Here is a 27,343-nt window from a genome sequence, read left to right as displayed (position 1 = left end):
CCTCACTTATCTAGTGGTACTATGCATATAAAAGTATCATCATTACACCATTGCTCTAAGAATTAAAAGAGTTAATTTACTTAAAGTGTGTAGAACAGTCCTGGCCTCCTAGGAAGCACACAGAAAGTCAGCTCTTACTGTTAACTGTCATGGAACTTACATTCTGGGGGGTGGAATGGAGAGAGAATAGACACATGCCAACCCAAAATGTAATACAATGGGATAAGGAGATATTTGGCTAAATGATATAAAATTGCCAGATTTGTAGGTCAAAAATGGTTACATAGAGGCAATTTTATATGGTACAAACTAAAATGTACAGAGAACATAGAGAAGGGAGCAACTAATTTTGCTTGGAGAAGTAAAGAAAAGCTCCATAAAGAAGTTGCGCCTTAACTGGGCACAGTGGCTATTACCTGTAATCCCAGCATCTTGGGAGGCTGAAGTTGGAGGATTTCTGGAGGCCAAGAGTTTGAGACCAGCTTGGGCAACATGGTGAGACTTCATTTCTACAAAAAAACAGAAAAGTTAGCTGTGCATGGTGGTGCATGCCTGTAGTACCAGCTACTAGGGAGACTGAGGTAGGAGGATTGCTAGAGCCCAAGAAGTAGAGACTGCAGTAAACCATAATCATGCCGTTGTACTCTAGCCTGGACAACAGAGCAAGACCCTGTCTTACAAACAAAAAAGAAATTGTACCCTGATGGAGCCCCACAGGATGGGTAGACAGTCACTGGACAGAGAAAGGGAGAAATGGTATTTAAAGAAGAAAAACAGCAGGAGCAAAGAAGGGGGCTTGATAGAGTGTGACCAACAGATGCTTACAGAACTCGGAATCTCTTTTGGGAATGTCAGAATTGAATACTGGAAAGGAACCAAAGGATTGCTAATCACACCAAGCTCATTCTGGCTTCAATGTTTTAAGTGATATTAGTGTTTTTTAAAGAGTTAAGAAAGCATTATGGCATAAAAGCAAAAAGTATACATGGGTTTTGGTGCCAGAAAGACCTGGTTTGAATCCCAACTCTACTATTTACTGAGTGAGTGAACTTGATGAAATCACTTAACTTCTATGAGCCTCAATATCCTTATCTGTAAAATGGGTTAAATATGACTTAACTAGCAGGATGTTTGTAAAGATTAGAGGAAATGTATATAAAGAATTTAGCAGATTATCTGAGACATTAGTGTTTTTCAATTAAGAGTAATTCCTTTACTAGTATTGCTAATGTCTTGGAAGCCTCGGTGCTTTATAGAAAAAAATTCACTGGTAACCTGCAGGGACTAGTAACTCTAATTATAATAAGTCTAGGTGATTGGCTGGGCGCAGTGGCTCACGCCTGTAATCCCAGCACTTTGGGAGGCTGAGGCAGGCCGATCACGAGGTCAGGAGATCGAGACCATCCTGGCTAACACGGTGAAACCCCGTCTCTACTGAAAATACAAAAAATTAGCCGGGCATGGTGGCGGGCGCCTGTAGTCCCAGCTATCGGGGAGGCTGAGGCAGGAGAATGGTGTGAACCCGGGAGGCGGAGCTTGCAGTGAGCCGAGATCGCGCCACTGCACTCCAGCCTGAGTGACAGAGAGACACTCCGTCTCAAAGAAAAAATAAACAAATAAATAAGTCTAGATGATTTAAGGTAAATGCTATGATTCCCCAGTCAGAAGACTTTAAAAAGACCAAGAATTATTGTGCTGAGAAGATGCATACTCCAAAGAACAACTACATCAATTAATATTTGCATAGCAAGTGTCCATATGTGAAGTACTTTCCCATGGGTTAACTCATCTGCTAATCACAGCAGGCTTATGATGGAAGTTTATATTAATGGAAGTTCATATTAGTTCCCCATTTGGAGAGAAAACAAGCTTCAGAGAAGTCCTTGCTGAAGGTCCTGTTGTGGCAAGTGGCAGTTGGAAGTCTTAATATTGATGAAAATGTAGACCACGGCTTTGTCTCTTCCTTAAAAGACTGAAAACGTAATTTGTTTGGAAGGTTTAGAATGTTGTTACTGGATGGTCTGTTAATAGTGCAGGAGATTATACAATCATAAAATTTTTGAGTGGGGTTTATCAAAGCCCATCTCCCTTAGCCATCGCATTTTACAAAAGAAAATTGAGAAAAGAGGAATTAAATGACTCTTCTGTAGTCACTTTGAAAATTCATGGCTGTGCTTCTAGTTGAAGATGGCAGATTTAACATATGCTATACATTACATTCCATCCCCCAAGCTCACTAAAAAGACAGTAAAGGGACTGATTTTAAAGACATTCACTCACAAAGACAAAAAGAATTAGGAGGAAAACAACAACAACAACATTTTGGAAAATGGAAGGCAGATGGTAGAGGGGTAACTAACTGGCTTAGCCGAACCATGAAGGCTGAAATTTAAGTTGACAGTGGGCAAAACCCAGAAGCAACCTGCTTTGCATTGCAAAACCCTGGAAAGGCTCAGAAATTGGAAGCAAGAAGTACATATGAAAGTGGGGATGCAGTTGAGGCAGATACAGAATTTGTTAATTGTATGAGAAGCAGTTTCTTCACCCTCCTGGCAGGAGACTGAAGACTTACTCTCTGGAGAACATGTCTCAGAAAGATCTAGACAAGGGATGGCAGGCACTACTCAGGGCAGGAGCACCCCCACGGAAAACAAGGAGAATTACTAAAGGGGTACATTCTGAATGGTGAGAATCCCAACCTCCTGGTCTACTTTGGCTCCCAGAAAACTGACAGCCTAAAGACTGAATGATTCTGCTCTAAGTACTCAGTGAAAACCTAAAGATGCTAATGGTCAGGCATCCTCTAGTGAAACAGCCCAGCCAGATCATCTTAGTAACATCCAGTAGTCAACAGGTCCTATCCATGCACACAGACGTTTCTTCAGTTGCTTCTTGCCCCTCTCTTGGGGTTGCCAGATTTAGCAAATAAAAATGCGGTCTTTGGGACATATTAAAAATGTATTCATTGTTTATCTGAAATTCAGATTCAAATGACTGTTCCCTATCTTGTCTGGCAACTCTATCCTCTCTTAAATAAGAATGGACATCCAAGAATCACCAGACATTTCAGGAAAACCTCAACAAGAAAGACAGTAATTTAAACATACTAATGGGGGAAAAGAAACAGAAAGATGAAAAAAATGCAAAGAAAAAATAATTTCAAAAATAGTACCATTCGTTTCCTCAAAAAGTTAAGACAGGATACTGTGGCTTTGAAATAAGAACAGTTTGTTATAAAAAGAAATACTCAAATATCATCAAAAGGCTATTGTTAATTACAGTTATTGGAGCAGAAATGAAGGAAAAGCAGAAGTACAGAAAAATAAAAATAGGAAATGGAGGGAAAAATTATAAAAGAAATAATTCAAGAAACTTTCCCAGAATGGAGGAAATGAGTTTCCAGATAGAAAGTACCCTTTAAGCACAAAGGATGACAAAATGCTCCCAATAAGGAAATAGTAAAATAGAAGGGAACAGGTGGGGAGGGAAGGGAGGGAGGGAGGGAGGGAGGAAGGAAGGAAGGAAGGAAGGAAGGAAGGAAGGAAGGAAGAAAGGAGAAGGAAAGGAGAAGGAAAGGAGAAGGGAAGGAGAAGGGAAGGAGAAGGGAAGGAGAAGAGAAGGAGAAGGAGAAGCAGGAGAAGGGAGAAGGCAGTTGAGCTAAGATATATATATATATTTTAGTTCCAGGACATCAGGACGGAAGATGCTCAATAATTATTAAGCAATTTGTTTAAGATGCTCTAGTCTAACCTTAATAGAATACAAAAGTTTAATAAGTCTATAAAGCCTTAAGAAATGAGGTTTCTTAACGATGATGTTGTACAAGAATAAACACAATGTAGTCAAAAGAACTCCAGGTCAGGAATCACAGACATATATTCTAGTCTTGTTTCTGCTTCTGTATAACCTTATATGTATCACTTCACGTCTTTGGACACCAGTTTTGTCACCTGCAAACTTAGCTTAGGTTATAACATTCTAAATTCTATTTAATTAAGCAGTCATAACATATAGATTATATAACTGGGTAATTAAACTTTAAAAGTTCCTATTTCAATAATACTTATTAAATGCACCAATATTCTCTTTCTTGAATTGCTTTTCCTACTTTTTCTATATTTCATATTATCTTATTTATATATAATGAATTCACATTTCTATAACATTCCACAGGTGTCATTTATTCATTCATTCCCCAAATTTCAACTGATGCTATTTACAGGTGCAAGATAGACTGTAGTGAATTATACAGTTATGGTACATGTCCTCATGGAACTTTCACTTCGGTGGAGAAGATGGTCAAAAATAGCAATTTAAATAAATACATGCTTGCTATACAGGATAAGACCTATGAAGGAAAATAAGGTTCTATGAAATAATATAATAAAGTGAACTATTTTTAGAACTAGTACTTAGCAAAGAAATTCCTGAGAAGGTGGCCTTCATTCAGAAAGAAGATAAATAAGAGTTAGGTAGGTGAAGAGTAGGAAGACGCTTATAAAGGGGAGGAGAAAGTACATATATGGGCCTTAAGGGGGAAATTGCACTTTCAAGAAAATGACAGTTGACCTGTATGAAGGGGTGAGATTCTCCAGGGGGAGAATGGTGTGGCATGAGGTTGACAAGGAGGCAGTGGATAGATTGTGCTGGGTCTTTGAGTCCATAAAAAGAGGTTGGATTTTATTTTAAGGGCAATGGGAAGACATTAAATTATTTTAAGCACTGGAGTGACCTCATCTAATTTACAACATACGATCACACTTGCTGTTATTTTATCATTTTGGATCTTTGATACTATGCTTTGGGATAAGTAGTGCAGATATAATATAGCTCATTGTTGAGAAAATGAAGCACCGGAGGTGAGGTGGCCGCCTTGTGAACAGGTTGAATGGTTGGTTGCCATATAAAAGACCCAGAGGAAGACCTTGGGTTTCCCAACTCGAATCACTTAGTACATTGCCTGGCACAAAACAGGAGCTCAATAAATATTTGTTAAATGAATGTACACCACACTAGGACATTTTAGCTACTGAGATCCACGGGTCTTGGTAAAGAAAAATGTCTATGTGTAAAATCAGCCACCAGGGGGCGGGTATGCTTCCCCCCACATAATAGAAACATTGACCTTGGCAAAGACAACTGGTAGGGAAGAAAAAAAATCTTTTAACTGAACAAAGTGCTTTCTCCAGTTTATACCAAAAAAAGATTTCATGAAATAGAATTGGCAACATCACAACAGACCCTTTGTTATGTGTTTGAGCTGACCATTTGTCCATGAGACTCAGCTATGGACAGCCTCCTGACTTAGGGTTCTTCTGACTCTTAAAAAAAAATAAAAATTAAAAAAAAACTCCAAAATAAAGTGTAATAAAAGGAAAGTACAATATTTCCTGACAGAATTCAAACTGTACATGCTGAACAAAAGACTTATTTTTTCCACTCAACCTTGCTGTTTTGAATTTCCTTGAACTTACTTCAAAATAAAGTTTGGGAAGAAGAAAACATTGTCTGTGTCACAGAAATGGTCCAAGATGGCTGGAGGAATCTACCTACTGAAGAGGGCTTCAATCACCCAAGGTGAGATAGGATGACTGTTTAATACATGTGGAAATAAAAACAAATAAAACACATATACACCATAAAAAAAAAGCCTTCGAGGACTTGGGTTCTACCTGCCAAACACATTTTCCTCATTAAATAAAGGTTGAATTTTTGTCAACAACCAATTGTTTGACAATATTGGGTGTGTTTTGCTCTGAGCCAATGCATGCTCTAGACACAGGTTTTCTCTACACACGTTGTCAGACTTCTGAGTTGAGGGATAGGAGAGTTTCCAGAAAGCATCTCGTAAATGTAAGTCAATAATCTATAATCAAACTATGAGGATTGATTGGTCATTCACTATGTACTCAGATTTAATCCTGTGGGAGAAATAAACAAGGTATTGAGACATGGTCCATGTATCAAATAACCAAGTGATTTTTTTTGTTAGTTATTGAGGGTGTTTTTAAATATATATTTTTATTTAATTTGAAGATCCAACATTCAAGTAGTTGGCTGAGTTTAAAAAAAAAAAAAAAGCTTTTCTTCTGGATGTGTAGGGTAATGAAAAAACTTGTGAAGGTCTAGAAGAGGCCCCTCTTAAGGTTCTATAGCCAATTATAGCACCTTCTGCTATTTGTCCTTCCCCAAATCCTCTCATGGGTACAATGTAGGGAAAGAGGGTTGGGTGTTTAGAAAGAGTATAGGAGACTTTGTGCTTAGTGTCTCAAATGTCTCACTACTACAAAGCATTGACCATTTTGGGTTTTGCTTATTTGTTTATTTGTTTGTTTTAGAAGGAGTACTAATTTCATAATATCTTGTCCCAGGAGCTTCTGTGTAGATGACATTCAGATCTTTGTTTCCTATTTTCACTTAATTATTTCAATAAAAAGGCATAATCACTCTCAAAATGTTTTTTTAATTTTTATGGGTACATAATAGGTGTATATATTTATAGGGTACATGAGATGTTTTGATACAAGTGTGCAACACATAATAATTACATCATGGAAAATGGGGTATCTATCACGGCAAGCATTTATCCTTTGTGTTACAAAAAAATTCAATTATACTCCTTTGGTTATTTTTGAATGTACAATTAAATTATTATTGACTATAGTCACCCTGTTGTGCTATCAAATGCTAGCTCTTATTCAATCTATATTTTGGACCCATTAACCATTCCCACCACCCCCTTAACAACCCACTTCCCTTCCCAGGACTTGGTAACCTTCCTTCTACTCTCTAACTCTGTTAGTTCAGTTGTTTTGATTTTTAGGTTCCACAAATGAGTGAGAACTTCTGATGTTTGTCTTTCTGTGCTTGGCTTATTTCACTTAACAGAATAGCCTCCAGTTCCATCCATGTTGTTGCAAATGACAGGATCTCATTCTTTTTATGGCTGAATAGTATGTAAGTATCACATTTCTTTATCCATTCATCTGTTGATGGACACGTAGGTTGCTTCCAAATCTTGGCTATTGTGAACAATGTTGCAACAAACACAGGAGTGCAAATATCTGTTTTACATACTAATTTCCTTTCTTTGAGGTATACACCCAGCAGTGGGATTGCTTGTACATATGGTATTTTTAGTTTTTTGAGGGACCTCCAAACTGTTCTCCATAGTGATTCTACCAATTTACATTCCCACCAACAGTGTATGAGGTTTCCTTTTCTCCACATTCTTACTAGAATTGGTTATTGCCTGTCTTTTGGATTCAAGCCATTTTAACTGGGAAGAGATGATATCTCATTGTAGTTTTGATGAGCATTTCTCTGATAATCAATGATATTGAACACCTTTTTATATGCCTGTTTGCTATTTGTATGTCTTCTTTTGAGAAATATCTATTCAAATACTTTGCCCATTTTTTATCAGATTATTAGACTTTTTTCCTATAAATTGAGTTCCTTATATATTCTGGTTATTAATCCCTTGTCAGATGTAGAGTTTGCAAATGTTTTCTCCCATGCTTTTGGTTGTCTCTTCACTTTATTGACTGTTTCCTTTGCTGTGCAGAAGCAGTTTAACTTGGTGTGATTCCATTTGTCCATTTTTGCTTTGGTTGCCTGTGCTTGTAGGGCATTACTCAATAAATTTTTGCTCACGCCAGTGCCCTAGAGAGTTTCTTCAATGTTTTCCTTTAGTAGTTTCATAGTTTGAGGTCATAGATTTAAATCTTTAATCCATCCTGATTTAATTTTTGTACATGGTGAGGGCTAGGGGTCTAGTTTCATTCTTCTGCATATGGATATCCAGTTTTCTCAGCACCATTTCTTGAAGAGCCTGTCTTTTCCCCAGTGTATGTTCTTTGCACCTTTGTTGAAAATGAGTTCAGTAGGTGTGTGGGTTTGTTTCTCTATTCTGTTTCATTGGTCTCTGTGTCTGTTTTTACGTCAGTACCATACTGTTTTTGTTACTATAACTCTGGAAGATAATTTGAAGTCAGGTAATGTAATTCCTCCAGTTTTGTTCTTTTTGCTTAGGATAGCTTAGGCTGTTCTGAGTCTTTCTTGGTTCCATATAAATTTTAGGATTTTTTTTCTATTTCTATAAAGAATGTCATTGGTATTTTGATAGGAATTAATTGGTTTGGGTAGTATGAACATCTTCACAATAATCATTCTTCCAATCCATGAACATGGAGTATTTTTCCATTTTGGGGTTTCCTCTTCAATTTCTTTCATCAGTATTTTATAGTTTTCATTATAGAGATCTTTTCACTTTGGTTAAGTTGATTCCTAGGTATTTAATTTTATCTGTGCCTAATGTTAATGGGATACTTTTAAAATTTCTTTTCCAAGATTGTTCACTGTTGACATATAGAAATGCTACTAATTTTTGTATGTTGATTTTATATCCTGCAACTTTACTAAATTTGTTTATCAGTTCTAATAGTTTTTTGTAGTCCCCACATTTCTCCAAATATAACATAATATCATCTGCAAACAAAGATAAATTGAGTTCTTCTTTTCTAATTTGGATGCCCTTTATTTATTTCTCGTCTGATTGTTCCAGCTAGGACTTCCAGTACTGTGTTGAATAGCAGTGGTGAAACTGGGCATCCTTGTTGTGTTCCAGATCTTACAGGAAAGCCTTTCAGGTTTTCCCCACTCAGTATGATACTAGCTGTGTATATGCCTTTTATTATGTTGAAGTATATTCCTTCTATACCTAATTTTTTTGAGGGTTTTTATCATGAAGGGAGGTTAATTGTATCAAATGCTTTTTCAGCATCAATTGAAATGATCATATGGATTTTGTCCTTCATTCTATTGGCATGATGTATCACACTGATTGATTTGCATATGTGGAACCATCCTTGCATCCCAGGGATAAATCCCACTTGGTCATAATGAATGATCTTTTTAATGTATTGTTGAATTAGTTTGCTGGTATTTTGTTGAGGATTTTTGTATCAATATTCATCATAGATACTGGCCTGCAGGTTTCTTTTTTTCAATGTGTCTTTGTCTGGTTTTGGCATCAGGGTAATACTGGCCTCACAGAATGAGTTTGGAAGTATTTCCTCCTTCTCTATTTTTTGGAATAGTTTGAGTAGGATTGGTATTAGTTCTTCTTTAAATGTTTGGTAGAATTCAGCAGTGAAGGCCTTGGGTCCTGGGCTTTTCTTTATGGGAGACTTTTCATTATGGCTTAGGTCTCATTACTTGTTATTGGTCTGTTCAGGTTTTTTTTATTTCTTCATGGTTCAGTGTTGGTAGGTTATATGTGTCTAGGAATCTGTCCATTTCTTCCAGATTTTCCAATTTGTTGGCACATAGTTGCTCATTGCTACTGATGATCCTTTGAGTTTCTGCAGTATTCATTGTAATGTCTCCTCTTTCATCTCTGAATTTATTTATCTGGATGTTCTCTCTTTTTTTCTTAATTAGTCTGGCTAAAGGTTTGTCAATTTTGTTTAACCCTTCAAAAACACAACTTTTTGTTTCATTGATCTTCTGTATTGTTTCCATTTCAATTTTATTTGTTTCTGCTATGATCTTTACTATTTGTTTTATTCTAAACAAGACAAGATTAGGTTCGGTTTACTCTTCCTTTTCTAGTTCCTTAAGATGAATTGTTAGTTTTTTTTTATTATTATTTGAAGTTTTTCTTCTTTTTTCATGTAGGCACTTATAGCTCTAAACTTCCGTCTTAGTACTGCCTTTGCTGTCTCCCATAGGTTTTTGTATGTTGTGTTTCGATTATTTGTTTCAAGGAATTTTTCAATTTCTTTTTTAATTTCTTCATTGATCCACTGGTCATTCAGGAGCATATAGTTTATGCTTGTATTTGTATCGTTTCCAAAATTCTTCTCGTTATTAATTTCTGGTTTTGTTTCATTGTCATCAGAGAAATGCTTGATATTATTTTAATTTTTTGAATAATTTAAGAATTGTTTTGTGACTCAACATGTGGGCTATCCTTGAGAATGATTTAAGTGTTAGGAAAAGAATATATATTCTGCAGCCATTGGATGAAATGTTCTGTAAATATCTATTAGATTCATTTGGTCTATGGCACAGATTAAGTCTGATATTTGTTTGTTGATTTTCTGTCTGGAAAATCTATCCAATACTAAAAGTAGGGTGTTAAAGTCTCCAGCTATTATTGTATTGGGGTCTGTCTCTCTCTAATAATATTTGCTTTATATATCTGGATACTCCAGTGTTGGGTGTATATACATTTAAAATTGTTATATCCTTTTGCTGAATTGACCCCTTTATCACCACATAGTTTCCTGTTACCTCAGTTGTTGTCTTGAAATCTATTCTGTCTGATATAAGTATAGCTATTCCTTCTCTTTTTTGGTTTCCTTTGGCATGAAATATCTTTTTCTACCCATTTACTTTCGGTCTATGTGTGTCTTTATAGATGAAGTATATTTCCAGTAGGCAAAAGATTACTGAGTATTGATTTTTTTTTTTTTTTTTTTTTTTTTTGAGACGGAGTCTTGCTCTGTCACCAGGCTGGAGTGCAGGGGCGTGATCTTGGCTCACTGCAACCTCTGCCTCCCAGGTTCAAGGGATCTCATGCCTCAGCCTCCCAAGTAGCTGGTATTACAGGCATGCGCCACCACACCCAGCTAATTTTTGTACTTTTAGTAGAGACGGGGTTTCACCATGTTGGCCAGGATGGTCTCGATCTCCTGACCTCGTGATCTGCCCATCTCCACCTCCCAAAGTGCTGGGAATACAGGTGTAAGACACCATGCCCAGCCTGTTTTGTTTTTTTTTTTTTTTTTTTTTTTTTTTTGGTAATTGTTTGTTTGCTTGTTTTTACCTATTCAGCCAGTCTATGTCTTTTGATTGGAAAGCTTAGTCCATTTACATTCAATGTTATTATTATAAATAAGGTCTTACTCCTGGCATCTTGTTATTTGTTTTCTGGTCTTCTCTTCTTTCTTTCCTTCCTGTCTTCCTTTTACTGAAGATGATTTTCTCTGATAATATGTTTTAGTTTCTTGCTTTTTATTTTTTGTGTACCTGTCATATGTTTTTGGATTGAGGTTACTATGAGGCTTGCAAATACTATCTTATAATCTATTATTTTCAGCCAATAACAACTTAGCACTGTTTACATAAACAAACAAGCAAGCAAAAAGAAAATGAATAAACACTCTGCCTTAACTTCCTATCACTTTTTAACTTTGTGTTGTTTCTATTCATATCTTATTATACTGCCTATGTCTTGAAAAGTTGTTGTAGCTATTATTTTTGATTGGTTCATCATTTAGTCTTTTTCCTTAAGATAAGAGTAGTTTACATAGAACAGTACAGTATGATAATGTTCTGTGTTTTCTGTGTATCTACTACTAAGAGTGAATTTTGTACCTTTGGATGATTTCTTCTTGCTCATTAACATTCTTTTCTTTCTGATTAAAGTACTCCCTTAGCATTTCTTACAGGACAGGTCTGGTGTTAATGTAATCCCTCAGCTTTTGTTGGTCTGGAAAGATCTTAATTCTTCTTCATGTTTGAAGGATATTTCTGCTGACTATACTATTCTAGGATGAAAGTTTTTTTTTTTCCTTCAGCACTTTAAATATGTCATCCCACTCTCTCCTGGCCTGTAAGGTTTCCACTGAAAAATTTGCTGCCAGACATATTAGGGCTCCATTGTATGTGTTTGGTTTATTTTCTCTTGCTGCTTTTAGGATCTTTTCTTTATTCTTGACCTTTGGAAGTTTGATTATGAAATGCCTTTAGGTAGTCTTCTTTGGGTTAAATCCGCTTAGTGTTCTATAACCTTCTTGTACTTGGATATTGATATCTTTAGGTTTGGAAAGTTCTCTATTATTATCTATTTGAATAAATTTTTTATCCCTATCTCTTTCTCTACCTCCTCTTTAAGGTCAATTACCTTAGATTTGCCATTTTGAGACTATTTTCTAGATCCTACGGACATGTTTCATTGGTTTTTTCTTTTTTCTTTTGTCTCGTCTGTGTAGTTTCAAAAGCCTGTCTTCAAGCTTACTAATTATTTCTTCTGCTATCAACAGACTCTGATGCATTCTTCAGTTTGTCAATTGCATTTTTCAGCTCCAGAATTTCTGCTTGATTCTTTTAAATTATTTTAATCTATTTGTTAAATTTATCTGATAGGATTCAGAATTCCTTCTCTGTTATCTTCAATTTCTTTGAGTTTCCTCAAAACAGCTATTTTGAGTTCTCTGTCTGAAAGGTCACCTACTTCTGTTTCTCCAGAATTGATCCTTGGTGCCTTATTTAGTTACTTTCTTAAAGTCATGTTTTCTTGGGCAGCCTTGACATTGTAGATGAGCGTATGAGTCTTGGCATTGAAGAGTTAGGTATTTATTGTAGTCTTTGCAGTTTGGGCTTGTTTGTATTCATCCTTCCTGGGAAGGCTTTCCAGATACTCAAAAAAAAAAAAAAAAAAAAACTTAGTTGTTGTGATCTAAGCTGTATCTACTTTAGGCACCCCAAGCTAGCAATGCTCTGGTTCCTGTAGACTCATAGAGTCTTGAACACGATCCAGAATTCTCTGGATTACCAGACAGAGAATCTTGTTCTCTTGCTTTACATTCTCCCAAAGTCTCTCTGTTCTGAGCCACCTAGAGCTGGGGGTGGAGTGACACAAGCACTCCTTTGGCCACCAGCACTAGGATTGTGCTGAGTCAGATCTAAAGCCAGCACAGCACTGAATCTCACCCAAGGTTTTCTATAACCACTCCCTGGCTACCGTCCATGTTTTCTCAAGGCCCTGGGGCTCCAAAATCAGTAGATGGCAAAGCCAGCCATGCCTGTGTCCTTCCCTTCAGGGTGGCAAGCTTCCCAGTCTCCAGACAGGTCCAGAGGTGCTGTCCAGAAGCAAGGGACTACGGTCAAAAACCTTAGAAGTCTACCTGGTGTTCTATTGTACTGCAGCTGAGCTGACACTCAAACCACAAGATGCAGTCCTTCCCACTCTTCCCTACACTTTCCAAAGGCAGAGAAGCCTCCCCCATGGCCACTGCCACCACAAGCCCACAGTGAGTACTGCCAGACTGCCACCAATGTACCCTTAAGGCCCAAGGGCTCTTCAGTCAGTTTATGCTGAATGCTGCCTGGTCTGGGACTCACCCTTCAGGGCAGTGAGCTCCCCTCTGGCCCAAAGCAGGTTCAGAAATACCATCCAAGAGCCAAATGCTGGGATTGGGGACCCCAAAAGCCCACTTGGCGCTCCACCCCACTGTGGCCAGAGCTGGTACCTAAGGTGCAAGACAAAGTCACCTGTACATTTCTCTCCACTTTTCTCAAGCAGAAAGATCCTTGCCCCACAGCCAACACAGCTGAGAATGTGCTGAGTCTCACCTGAAGCCAGCAAGTCTCAGCGTATCACCAAGGCCCACAGTGTTTTGGATTATTTACCCGGTTATGGATGCTGGTTATTTAAGGTCCAGTGGCTTTTCAAGTTAGCAGGACTGCCAGGACTGGGTTCTTCTTTTCAGGGCAACAGGTTCCCTTTTAGTCCATGGTGTGTCTAGAAATGTCATCCATGGGCTAGGGCCTCACATCTCTAATGGGTTCCCTATCCTGCTGTGGTTGAGCTGGTATCCAAGATGTAAGACAAAGTCCTCCTCACTCTTCCCTCTTCTCTCCTCAAGCAGAATGAAGGGGTCTCTTTTGGAGCTGCAATCTGTGAAGCCTGTGGTTAGGGGAGGAGTGATGCCAGCACTTCCTTAACCACCCCAACTGATGTCTCAGTAGGTCTAATTCCCCCCACAGTGCACTGGCTCTGGGCCCATTTCAGCATTAGGACTCACCTAGCAGTTGCAGTTCTTGTGGCCCAGGCTGCCTTTGAAATTTATTTGAGGCCCCAGAGCACTTTAGCCCACAGTGGCAAGGCTTATGGGAACTTATGTTCCCATGCTGGGATTGGCAATTACTCTCAGTCTTGGGCTGGTTTAAATGCCCCCTCCATGGCTGGGTGTCATGTGAGTTTGGCCTGTTTTTTACATTCTACTTGAACAAGGCAGCACTGAGTCAATGTCTCATAATTACTCCACTCTTCCTTTCCCCAGAGCATAGAAATGCTTCACACCATGCCACCACTGCAAGTGGTTTGAGGAGGGGTGGCATTGGTGATTCAGGACTGTTTCTCCTGCCTCTTCTGTGCCTCTTTCAGTGATACGAAGTTAAAACCAGGTACTGTGAGTGCTCACATGATTATTGGATCTTATGAAGGTGCTTTTGTGTGTGTATAGATAGTTCTTAAATTGGCGTCCTTGTTGGAGGGACAATTAGTGGAGCCCTCCAGTCCACCATCTTGCTTCTGAAGAATTATCTCTAAATGTTGATGAATGTAGTCACCTTTGGGAGAAATGAGTTTGTTTTGAGAATGTTTATGTGAGGTGAATAGTTACTAGTATTTTCCAGTCATTAATTAAAATAAAAAATAAATAAAATAAAAAATTTAAATATTTTCCAAAACAAGAAACTGAATATAAAGTTTCTAAAAATATGATTAGTTTATTTAGCATTCAACAAATATATATTGGAGCCTACAATGCAAAAGATACTGTCCCGGATGCCATGCAAGATTCTAAGAAAGCCTACGATATACTCTTTCCCTTCAAAGATTTTATAAACTGGAAGAGATAGAAGTAGAATAATTAGGCTACCAAAATATGCAATATTAAGCAGACAATGATCAGGGTAAAAAAGCAGGCACAAACTAAGTTTTATAGGGTTTCAGAGAAGGAATTGATTCCACTGCATTTGAGCAAAAGTGCTCTTGGGGGAGCTAGGTAAAGGAAAGAATATAAACAAAGGGGCAGAAATTGGAAATTACTGGGAAATTTTGAGCCATCACATTTGATTAGAAAATAGATTAATTTTAGGGAAGTCCTGAGAATTGAGCTTTGAAAGATCTTTTAGGACCTTAAATGCCATTTTAAAGGTTAGCTTAATTTAGCAGAGAGGTGAAACCAGCAAAGACTCATCAGAAGTGGGCTTTAAGAAGATCAATTTGCTGAAGTGGGTGGATCATTTGAGGTCAGGAGTTCGAGACCAGCCTGGCCAACATAATGAAGCCCCATCTTTACTAAAAATATAAAAAATTAGCCGGGCATGGTGGCGGGTGCCTGTAATCCCAGCTAATTGGGAGGCTGAGGCAGGAGAATTGCTTGAACCTGGCAGAGGTTGCAGTGAGCCAAGATTGCGCCACTGCACTCCAGCCTGGGTGACAGAGCGAGACTCCGTCTCAGAAAAAATTTTTCAAAAAAGAAGATCAGTTTGTCTGAGTGTGTTAGATAATTGGAAAAGGAGAAAACAAAATCAAGGAAACAGTCACCAAACAGGCTATTGCAAGCATCCAAGCAGAAAGATAAACTATGCATTCAGGTGAGAGCAACTGCAGTGGAAAGCAGGGAGTAGAGCCAAGAGCCAGTGCAGAAAACAACCAAACAGAAAAAGTGAGTTAAATAAATAGAGTGATGCAATGCAGAAGAAAATATTTTTAGTTTGCATGACTCAGGTAATGTTTATACCATTTACAAAAGTAAAGAGGCTGAAAAGGCTGAGTCTGTTTCAAGAAGAGGGGAATGATTTGGGTATTGAACACTCTGGGTTAAGATGCCAGCAGTATACCAAAGGAAAAATCTAGCAGGTAGAATTGAGGGACTATGATCCAGGAGGCAAGAGACCTCCGGAGGCAAGGATTTGGGAGTCATTTCTGTAGAGGTAAGGGGTAGTCACCAAAACCATGGCAGTGCATGAGACAAGGGGAGGGGAGAGTGGAGTAAAGGAAAAAAAGGGAGGAGTGGAGAAGAATCTCAAGAATGCCAAGGACGCATCATTTAGGAAACTTGAGAAAAACTATCCCTGGTTGAAAGAGAACTACTACCGTAGTGTAGCAGAAAGCATTCATTTCAAGAAGCAAGGGGATGTCAGCTGTGTCCTATGCCCTGTAGTGAGGGAAGGGTGAGAATAAGACTGAGAAAGAAAGAAAAAACTGACTTGGATGATTTGAGAGTCATCAATGGTAAAATCATTACACCACCAATTATGTTTCAATATTGCAATTTGACCAGAAGTAAGATCCCAATCAGAATTGCAATCTGCAGATTGGAAAGAGATGAGGTGAGAAAGAGGAGCTAGTCAGTGCAGGCTGCTAATTTAACAATTCTAAAAGGAAGGAAAAGAAAGGTAGGGTACACATTGAGAGGGCATTGTGTGGGAAAGACTGAGGGTTCTTCTTACAGAAAGGGTGAGACTGAAATTACTCAAGAGGAGATCACTGAGTGATATTTGATCATGAGCCCAGGTCAGGGCCTTCAATTTGAAAAGGAGAACAAACCTTCCTCAGATGCCAAAGGAAAGGAAGTGAGTGAAGAACAAAGGAACATTTTGAGACGGAGGGGAATAGTGAGCGGGGAAGATGGATGTTTCCAATGCAGAGGGGGAGCTGGTGGCATTTTAGAGAACTAGGTGGGGAGGGTGAGTCTGAAGATTTGAGAATCATGGAGAAGCTTTAAAACAACCCCTAGGCTGGTGTCAGAGGACACAATAAGAGTAACAAGTAAGGAAGTAAAAGGCTGGTAAGCAGCAGCATAGATGATTCTCTCTCTCTCTCTCTCTCTCTCTCTCTGTGTGTGTGTGTGTGTGTGTGTGTGTGTGTGTGTATGTGTGTGTGTCTGCCTGTCTGTCTGTCTCTCTCTCTCTCTGTCTATCTGCCTGTCTGTCTCTTTCTGGACTCCTGGACTCTCAGGATCCTGTGGGCCTTGACTTTCAGATTGGTGACTACTCCCAGCCAGACTTCAAAGACGCAGAGTTGGAACTCCAAGGTTGGCAATTCCAGGAACTAAGACCATGCCACCTGAGATTGCTGGGAGAGGCTTTTCCAGGCCCCTCCTGCAAGAAAACAGACACCAAAGAACAAGGTAAAGAAGTATGGAAAAACAGGGTTGGACCCTATCCATCTTTTTACTAGTCACTGCACTAAAATGTCAGAATCGGGGAAATGCCTGACCTCGTTTCTTGGGAAGAATGAGGCGCATATCAAAATACATAAATCCTAAAAAGCTCATTGTGAAGGGCAGAGTCCTAATAATTTGTATTTTGATAGCTTTTAAATATTTTTCAAATGGGTGTTTCCAGGAGTAAGGTAAATAGTCCCATTTTTGTGGGGCTTCTGATTAAATTCCAAACATATCAATGTTCTGGGGTGTGTCCAGTGACTCTGATACCTCTCAGCAGGTTTGCCAAGAAAGTGCAAATGTGAGTCTCAGGGAAACAAGGAAACCATTCTCCCAGTAGCAAGTTGCAGGGCTGTGCAAGGGAGAAATGTGCAGACTTTTGTCTCCCCAGTGAAGAAGAGATTAGAATTAGAATGGAATAAATTGTCGATGTGAGCAAGAGCTGTTACTATGTAACAATAACACTTTGTGTTCCATTCAAAGAATTGCAAGCCCTTTGACATGCCCTGAGCTCTTACTTTCTCTCTGGACTCCAAGAAGGGACTTGCTAAGCGCATCCCAGGTCCAGAGAGAATCTGCCTGCACCCCCCCCGCCCCCCCGCCCACCCCCCCCTCCCCGCCACAACCAACTTACTGTGCCTCACTCTTTGCTCCTTCTTCACCAGTTACTCTCCTTCTATTCCTTTTAGCCCACCTCCGCTCAGCCTCCATCACCAAACAGTCCATTTTTGCCTGGAGGAGGAAACAAGACTATATTGAGCACACAAAAAGACATTTGCTTATTGAGATTGTAATGAGATCCTCAAAAAAGTTGTATAGACAAGTGATAGTCAAAATATTTAACAACACTTTCGACACGGTCATCAGCCACCCAGAAACTATCGAAGTTTTACTGAAGCAGAGTGGATTCACCCACTGTGACAGGCATTACTTCTTATTTGCTGGACTGTGGAAAGGTCCCAGGACAGAGTAGGGCATGAGTGCTCAGAGTAGCAGGAATAGGAGATACTTGAGTGGCAGTAACGTTTACCAACTGGGACAGAAGTATTTCAATGTTTCACCAACCAGTACTGCTGAATCTTAGCCATGACTTATGTCCATATAATAGATAAAAATTGGGCCATGGAGGTGTTAAATAACTCATCCAAAGCCACCCATTGAGTACCAGGATTGGGACCCAGTGACTCTACTGTGAGGCCTTTTCCACCACTCCCCACCTCACTGGCTCAGTACCTCTTCTCCCTCATCTGTCTCTTTCTGCTTAGAGATAAGAATATGTAGTAGTTTGGAGAGGGCATGCAAGGGCACCTGAAGACCCTCTCCCAGGAAAACTTTAAAGGTGTGTCTATTAACTCTCTGCTGTGGTCCCACTAAAAGTTTTCTCCGTAGTAGCAAGGTTAGGGGAGGAGATTGAAAAGAAAGCCTATTATTTCCTCTTTTCCGCCTAATGAGGCAAGAACCTTGTTTCTTTTGTTCCTCATGATGTCCTCAGAGTACAGCACGTGATTGATTCTTAATACAATTTTGTCAAATGAATGAGTGAGTGAGTGAATGAGTGAGTGAGTAAAAAGGTATTTCTTCCACTTCTATAGTACCTTATATTTCTGCAAAGCGCCTTTATACTTTATCTCATTGGACCCTCAAGGAGTGTTTAGAAACATTTTTATTTCAGTTTACTAATAAAGAAGCTCGGATGCAGAGAGGAACACTAATTATCACAATACTAACTGGGGTGGAGCCAGGATTGCAACTTGCCAGCTCCCTGTCCAGGGCCCTTTCTCCCACATTGCAGTATCCCCTAAATATGAATAAAAGTTAATATAATTGGAAAAATGAAGTTACTTACAATTTACAGCCTGTAATATACTTAGTGATGAGCAATGGCAAACAGGAGAGCTGGATCTTCTTCTCTCTCCTGTTTACCACTCCAACCCCACCGCAAGTCACCAGACCCAAGCCAGTCCCTCACTCCCTCCAGGGCTCAACCTTGTGACCCTTGGGTAGCATCTGACTTCACCTCTTTGTGATTTTTTACTGAATTTCCACAGGAAATTATGTTTTGTGAACTATGCCAGCTGGCATAGCCCTCCCTTGCACAGCACCCTCACTAAGTTCAAATATGACACTTAATGGAAAGAAAAGACTGCATCCATCTACCTAACTAGGGAAAATATCTACTCATCAACTCCCTCCATGAAGCCTTTAGAGGATAAGGGAATTGAGTGGCTTCATACAGTTGCCTTCCTCTTTGTTCTCTTTTTATCTAATACAGAAGTTTTCAAAGTGTGGTTTCTGTACCAGAAGCATTGGCATCACCCGGGAACTTGTTAGAAATGCAAATTCTAGGCTGGGCGCAGTGGCTCACGCCTGTAATCTCAACACTTTGGGAGGCCGAGGCAGGCAGATCACAAGGTCAAGAGTTCAAGACCAGCCTGACCAACATGGTGAAACCTCATCTCTACTAAAAATACAAAAATTAGCCAGGTGTGGTGGTGCACACCTGTAATCCCAGCTACTCAGGAGGCTGAGGCAGAAGAATTGCTTGAACCCCGAAGGCAGAGGTTGCAGTGAACTGAGATAGTGCTACTGCACTCCAGCCTGAGTGACAGAGCGAGACTCCATCTCAGAAAAAAATAAAAAAATAAAGAAATGCGAATTCCAGTGTCCCAGACCCACAAGAATTAGAGGTTCTGGGGGTGAGGTCCAGGGATTTGTGTTTTAAAAGCCCTGTCAGTGATTCTGGTGCATGCCAAAGTTTGAGTACTACTATTTTCTTATGTCCTGTTTTTTTCCTATCTAAGCCAGGGAATCACTTACTTTCTGTTCCCAGAGGTCTTTGGGGACCCCTCTGCTCACTCAGTGCTCTAACCCTTCTTCTTTCCACATGAAAGCCTGTACTATGGTTTTGTTAATGACAATTTTAATTTACCTCCATGAAGTAAGGGCTGGAATAGATGATCTGCTGAGATTTTTTGAAATCTAGAAGCTCTGATTCTTCAGGGGAGCCATATCAAAGCAGATGGCTTAAGGAGGGCAAAGGAGGACTTCTGCCTTGTGAGTTTCCTTTTGCTGTAGGCCCCAGGACTGGAGTGAAGTGAGGACACAGGCCAGTTGCCAACTATGGTTACAGCCCCAGGAGATCTTTGATGTTCTCCCCTTGCTGTCTAGGTCCCTGTTTTCAAGAATTTATCAGAATGACCCAGACTTAGTAAATCTGTTCTATGTACCTTGGACAAAATAACTGCTGAGTCAATCCTGTAAGGAGTCTTGGATTGCCAGCCTAAAAACCTGTTTATAGTTGACTTCCTCTGGCAAACTGCTATGAGATGCAAAAAAACAGCATCATCAGTTTGGCACATACTGGACCATTCTCAGCATCTGCATTAGGTAGGTAGTCAGTGCAAGAACAGATCACAAATATATTTTAAAAATCCAATTCCTGCCTCTCTGTCTCCCTCCCCTCTTGCCCCTACTCCTATATTTTCCAAAATCCCTACCCCTGAAAAGATGACTTGAAGACTCAACAGGAAGATGATTTTTCCACATTCTGAAATTCTGACAATTAAGAAAGAAAGATCCTAATCTCTGTTCAGTTGCCAGGCTCTGATATGCTTTTCCTGTTTAAGCATTCATAATCTACCACTCATTGATACATCTTGCCAACTACAAAAATTACTTAACTCCTGACCTTTGTAAACTTTCCTCCCTCACAAGGTTCTTCAAGTTATGAAAGCACAGTAAGTGGATGGAGATGATTGGGTAGGATAAGACAAAAACGTTAGTCTCCACTGAAGTTAACAGGCAAAGGTCCTAGAATTAAAGTTATGAGACATGAGTTCTAACCAGGCCTTTGCCTCTGGTGACATCCTGAGATATTGGGGCAGGTTACTTCCCCATTGTGGGTCACTGCGAAACAAGGGGCTTCAGCAAAGCAGATCTCTAAGCTGTTTTCCAACTCTGATATGGTGACTAAGCAGGTATGACATAGATATGTCCTGTTTAGGAGTGTCAGTGTCCTTATCTGAAAACCCAGGTTTGGTGATAGCAGGTAGACTTCAACTTTTTGCCAATTGGTTTTCGCTGAGAGGAATGTGGGAAAGGGTGTAATCGTTGACTAACAGGTCTGCCATAGATGTGATAGGAAGAAATTCCCAGAGTTTTGTGTGTTTCTTTCATAGTTCTTTCACCCTAGCAATAGTTGTATGTATCTGTTTAGTGTATTTTAGCTGCCTAAAATATAAGTGCCATCCCGTCATAGAGCCCTGTGCCTGACACAGAGCCTATTAGCTGATAGGTGCTCAATATTTTTTGAATAAATGAATGAGTCTAAATAGCTTAAGGACCGTATCTTGAGCATTTGGCCAACAGCAGGACAAGGCTCCACTAGTACTGGACTCACATAGTTAGAATAACCTCATTCCATTTGTCCTTTAAGGGTCCTTGCCAAATCTGATTCTTATTTCCTCTAAGACTGATCTCAGACCTTCAACTTCATAGGGGAAAGGGCAGTGGTGGTAGGAGGAGGAATTTTCCTGGGATTCAATGAATGCCTCTTTTTGATACTGCTTCTTTAGAGTATTCACTGAGAGTTTGAATAGGGGGTAAGTAGCTTGAGAAAATGGGTTCTGACTTTCCAACCACCAGGTGAATTTTCATTGATGTAAAGACCCCATTCTGCTCCCTTTTACTCTTCATTTATGTTGGAGGGTTCATATTGTTATAGTTGGGTATTAGGCTTTACGTAAGGTTGGGAGGAAAGAAGGCTTTCTTGGTAAGCTTGGCTCTGTGGCTTGGCAGTCGCACAATTAAATGACTTTATTGCCAAAACAGATGTTCAAGTTGTTTTAATAATATCTTATGATCCCTCCTCTAAATAAAACAAAAAATCACTCCATCAGAAAGTTCTTCAGGATTAGAAGTTCAAACTCTGCTGTCTGATTTTACCCACCAGAGGGTAGCACCAAGATGAATTTGGAATAAATCCCTGAGAAAACTCAGACATGGTTTGGGATGATTTGTTCTGGATTCTGTGTGAAAGTACCTGAGGCCACCAAGATATGTCTCTAAATGCCTCATAAAGTTTCTGGGAAGACGCTGGTCTCCACTTGTTCCTAGGAATAGTGTTGGGACATTGAGTAAATCCTTATAAAGTGGCATGGATTCATATTCTCCATGAACAATCAGTTTACCCAGAAGTTTATTGTGAGCCCTTCCACTGTATGTGAAGTTTGGATTCAATGATTATTGAGGTCTCTTTAACTCAATCATTCTAAGACTTCTTGTAAGAATAATGTATTGACTTTTCCAGACTTGTCCAAATCTGCATTTAATTGGCCTGCAATAAGAAGTGGCTATTGACTTGAGGTATATCCTGGAGAGTCAAAGGATGACACATTTGGTCATATCCTAGAGAGTCAAATGATGACACTTTTGGTCATATATTAGAAAGTCAAAGGATGACACATTTGAGCATATCCTAGAGAGTCCAACGATGACACATTTGATCATATCCTAGAGAGTCAAAGGATGTCAAATGTGTCATCCTTTGACTCTCTAAACTATACCCTGAGTTCATATGAACTTGGTAGGATTGGGGGCTTTCTCTGAGGCCCAGGGACCCTTCTGTTTAGCTTTACATTTTCCCATAACACTCTGTATAATTTTCTCAAATTTTTGACAATTCTGGTTAATGTATCTAGACCCCCCAGTAGTAGACTGTAAGCCTCTTATGAACAAGAACCGTGTATATTTTTTTTCACCTTGGTATTCCCAGTCCACAGAAGAATGCTTAACATAAACAGGTCCTCTCTTAATAAGTATCTATTGAAAGAATGAATAAATGACTAGATGTAATAAGTGAATAAACATTCTTTCCATCAGGCTCTTGAAAAATGGGAAGTAAATTACACATCCCCAAAAATTAACTAATTAAACAAACTATTTATTGAGCACTGGGTGCTAGGCACTATGCGTGGAAAAGTTTCTGATCTTAAGGAACTCAGACTCATGGGAGCAGCAGACAAGAAACTGGATGATTACAGTTGAGGTCACATGAAAAAGGAGAACAAAAGGTTTTATAGAATTACAGAAAGCAATATCTGGCTTCTTCTGGAAAAGATTAGGGACAACTTCTCAAAGAGGATGATGCCCAGTCCTGAAGAGTAAATGAGGGAAACTCAGTGCAAGGAATGTCTCCTTCAAGCAAAAGATCCTCAACACAAAGGGTGAAACTTGTTTATCCCTCCACGTGCATAAATCTCCTATAGGGCCAATAGTCAAAGAGAGGATACAATATAGCACAGAAGTTAAGAATACCGTCCCTGGACCGGGCGCAGTGGCTCATGCCTGTAATCCCAGCACTTTGGGAGGCCGAGGCAGGCGGATCACTAGGTCAGGAGATCAAGACGAGCGTGGCCAATACGGTGAAACCCCATCTACTAAAAATACAAAAATTAGCTGGGTGTGGTGGCACACAGCTGTAATCCCAGCTACTCGGGAGGCTGAGGCAGGAGAATTGCTTGAACCCAGGAGGTGGAGGTTGCAGTGAGCAAAGATCGAGCCACTGCACTCCAACCTGGGTGACAGAGTGAGACTCTGTCTCAAAAAAATAAAAAACAAAAATTACAGTCCCTGAAGGTAGATTCCCTAGGCAGGAATTCTGCTTCTATCCTGCCTATAAGCTTGTGTGACCTTAAGCAAGTTAATTAAACTCTTTACATCTCCATTCTTTATTTCAGAACTAAAATAATAGTACTGATAACCTCATGGGATTGCATAAGGAAGAAATAAAATGAAACATGAAAAGCACTCAGAATAGACCTTAACAAAAGGAAAGACTCAATAAATATTAATTATTATTATAATCATTGTTACTACTGTTGAGTACTTCCTGGATGTGACATGTTGAGGGCATGGTTTGGGGACAATAAGAGACGGAACAGATGAGTTAGTGAGGGACCACACTGATTTGATTTGAAACAACAATAACAACTGTATCAACCCTATCTAAATAATGACCACTAATTTTGGTGCACCCACTGATCTTCCGTGGGATTGTTCTCATATTATTAATTGTTTGAAGAATGAAATTAAAAATCCATGGGTCTTACCATATTACATTCAAACCTGCCTCCTCGGTTCCTAGAACAGATTGGGAAATTAAATCATCCACATCATCGTCATCATCACCATCATCATATTTATAAATATGTGAAGAGCAATCTACCTTTCCAAATTAAATGTTCATTGTCAAATTTGTTTTAAAAACCTTTACTAAGCACCTTCCGTGTGCATGGGAGTCAGAGATGACTATGACATGACTCCTGCCTGCAGGGCTCAGAGCCTTATAAAATAGGCAGATATACGCACAGAAAATTAGACTATAATAAGTGTGATAAGTGCCACAGGAGAAGTACGCACAAAAGCACAGAGAAGCAAGAGATAAAGCATAGAGAAAGAGCAACATGTCTGCCTAGGAGTCAGGAAAGTCTCCACAGGCAATAAATAAGAATATGGTGAACAAAGATAGGAAAGTCAAGGACTCTCAGATTCAACCTGATATACCTTCTACGCTTATTAAAGTACCTTGTACACAACGAAGCTCAATAAATAGCTATAAAAGTGTTGAATGGATGAATAGAGAAGCTAGTTTTTCACATCACTCCCTTCTTTTCTACCCCTCCCAACTACATCTTCCCACACACTCTCTTCTACCCCAAGGGGAACCTCCATTTCATTACTCATCCCTTGCACTGCCTAGCCTTTTGTAAACCTCTCAAAAGCCTTCTCTATGATTGCCTAACAAACACAGGTGTCCTGGTTAAAGCTTACAACATTTAAATCATGAGGAAAGACTGACACAAATGAGTATTTCTTGCTAATTTTCCACTGGAGAATGTGAAGTGCTGAATCAGAGAAGAACAGTGTGTGCTATGTGGTCACATAATGACCATGCCATGTCCCACCTGGCCTTTCCCCCTGAACAACCCAGCAGAATGTCAGGTCTGGTGAATTTCACATCTATGTACATAGACACCAAGCACAAGTTCCCACTAGTGCCAAGAGGGCTGAACATGACACGCCCTGTGTCTCCTCACCACTGTATCAGAAGGAAAGGAGATCTTATAGGAATCTAGGGAAATGGGACCCCTAAACCATTCCACAGCTGCAAGCAATGCTGTGCTTCACTCAGGGCCAGCCCCTGCATCTTGTTCAATCCATCCTTCTACTCTGCACCAGCCCCACTTCTGCTCTATCCCTTGGGCACCCAGATTTTATTCTCAGTACTAGACAGCCAACAGTCTAAAACGTCTTCCAAATAAAATCACATTTCCTTCTCTTTTCATCCCCAGGGCATGGTGTGTCCAAACCATGTGCAAACTTCACTCCTCATAAGTCACTTGTCTAATTGACAGAAGAGGGGGTTTTGTTTAGAGACTGACAAAATTCAAAAATTCATGTGACCCATATTCTCCAAATTCCTTGATGGTCTATTGTTTCCCAGGAACTTTGCAACTCCCACAGGCTAGAGAAGGGTCAAGTGACCACACCCCAATTCTCTCCCCATTTCTCTAGTCTGAGAAGATGAGAAGTTCATCTGGGATTTACAGTGAAGTGTAATTTGTGTGGCCTCCTTGCATGAGGATGTGATGAAGTATTTGGATGCAGAGCTTTTTCTTATCTATAGATTGCACACAGTGCAATACAGAGAACTCTCCATGTTTTGAAAGAAAGAAAGAGAGAAAAAGGAAGGAAGGAAGGAAGAAAGAGAAAGAAAGGAAGGAAGGAGGGAGAGGGAGAAAGAAAGAGAAGGAGGGAGAGAGGAAGAGAGAAAGGAAAGAGAGAAAGAGAAAGGAAAGAGAGAAAGAAAGAGAAAGAAAGAAAGAAAGAAAAAAAGAAAGAAAGAAAGAAAGAAAGAAGGGAGGGAGGGAGGGAAGGAAGGAAGGGAGAAAGGAAGGAGAAAAAGAATGAGAGGGAAGGATGGAAGGAAAAAGGGGGACTTTCAAATATTTGAGGAAGCATTCTAGAAAGTTCTAGGGGGACTAGAAAGTGGTAAGATTACAGAGAGAGAGAGAAATGCAGAGAGTAAGAGAATTGAAGCAGAAGGAAAAACAGGAGGATGAAAACAATAATAACAGGAGGCTCATATCCAGAAGTTTCTTCCTTTCAGCCAATCTGCCACTTAAATGCAATTCTAAGCTCAGAGAAGAGGTAGTCAATATCTGTGCACTGACTTCTGTGGGGTCTCAGAATACCATGGAGTAAATGGGTATCTAAGAAGAGGGTGACATCATGTTTCAGGGAGAGCCCTTCTTTATAATCAGAACCTGTGGGTTGTGGTCTCTGTTCTGCTGACAAAGCAAATGATCTCAGGCATGTCTCCATCCGTCTGGCCTCAGGTGTACTGTATCCTAGTCCAAGTGCAACCCCATCTAACCACCTTCCCTGTGACCACTGCAGTCCCTATCACCATAATCTTTCTCCTGGGGAAATGCAACAGGATCACAAAGAAATGAAAAGATTATCTGGCCCAGGCTCCCCAGACTTGGGCATATATTAGAATCATCTAAGTAGCTTTTAAAACTACAAAGTGCTGGGCTCTGCTGCAGCCCCAGTAAATGGGCACTGCTGGAGGGTGGTCCTGGCTACTGTATTTTTTAAAAGCCCTCTAGGTAATTCTAATGTGCCTATCAGGACCGAGAACCACTGTTCTAGACCAATCACTGGGAAACAATTTATTCATGTATTCAAAGCTATTCTTGAGTGCCTACAGGATAGCAGGAACTGTCCTGTGCATTTAGCAGTGACCATGACAAAGTGCTATGCCCTTTTATGTTTGACTGGAGGAATACAGACATACATAAAGTAAAGAAGTCAACCGCATAGTTATAGATAGTGGTATGTTCTTTACAGAATATGAGACATGAGGATGTAATAGAAAGTAATTGGAGGAGTGCTAGGGTGGTCAGAGAAGGTTGCTTTAAGGAGGTAACCTCGGAGCTGTGAACTGACAGAAGAATCCTCCAAGGAAGTCTGGATAAAAAGCATTCCCAGGCAGTGGAGCAGCAAGTGCAAAGGTCCTGTGTGCTTGACTAAGAGACTGAAATGTCAGCATGGCTGGAGCAGTCTCTCAGTAAAACAGGGATAGTGACACCTGCCCCAAAATTATCATATTGTTATCTTTTAAATATGTGTGAAGTACTAGGAAACATTTGCAAAAGAAAAGCCCAATATAAATGCAAGAGGTGTCTTGTTTCATTGTTATCACACCTTTCTAATGTACTTCAGTGGCTCAGACATCCAATGACATAGCCCTGTGACAGCCCACTAACAGCTGTGGTGTCCAAACACTGCACCATGATGCAATTGCAGAT

The 27,343-nt window shown here is 39.8% G+C and overlaps 1 long non-coding RNA gene across 1 annotated transcript in view; it reads right to left on the bottom strand.

Moving 5' to 3' along the window:
* Positions 1–274: 274 nt before the first annotated feature.
* Positions 275–27,343, bottom strand: part of LOC134807595 (uncharacterized) — a 95,693-nt gene continuing 68,624 nt past the window's right edge. The window contains exons 2-3 of the long non-coding RNA XR_010148439.1: positions 17,605–17,702; positions 275–509 (exon numbers count right to left, since the gene is read on the bottom strand). This is a non-coding gene — a long non-coding RNA (uncharacterized LOC134807595). The remainder of the gene's footprint in view (positions 510–17,604; positions 17,703–27,343) is intronic.

This window comes from Pan troglodytes, chromosome 10 (assembly GCF_028858775.2).
Source record: "Pan troglodytes isolate AG18354 chromosome 10, NHGRI_mPanTro3-v2.0_pri, whole genome shotgun sequence".
Taxonomy (NCBI): Eukaryota; Metazoa; Chordata; class Mammalia; order Primates; family Hominidae; genus Pan; species Pan troglodytes.
The sequence above is the reverse complement of the archived record's forward strand: the minus strand, read 5'-3'. Positions and strand labels throughout refer to the sequence as shown.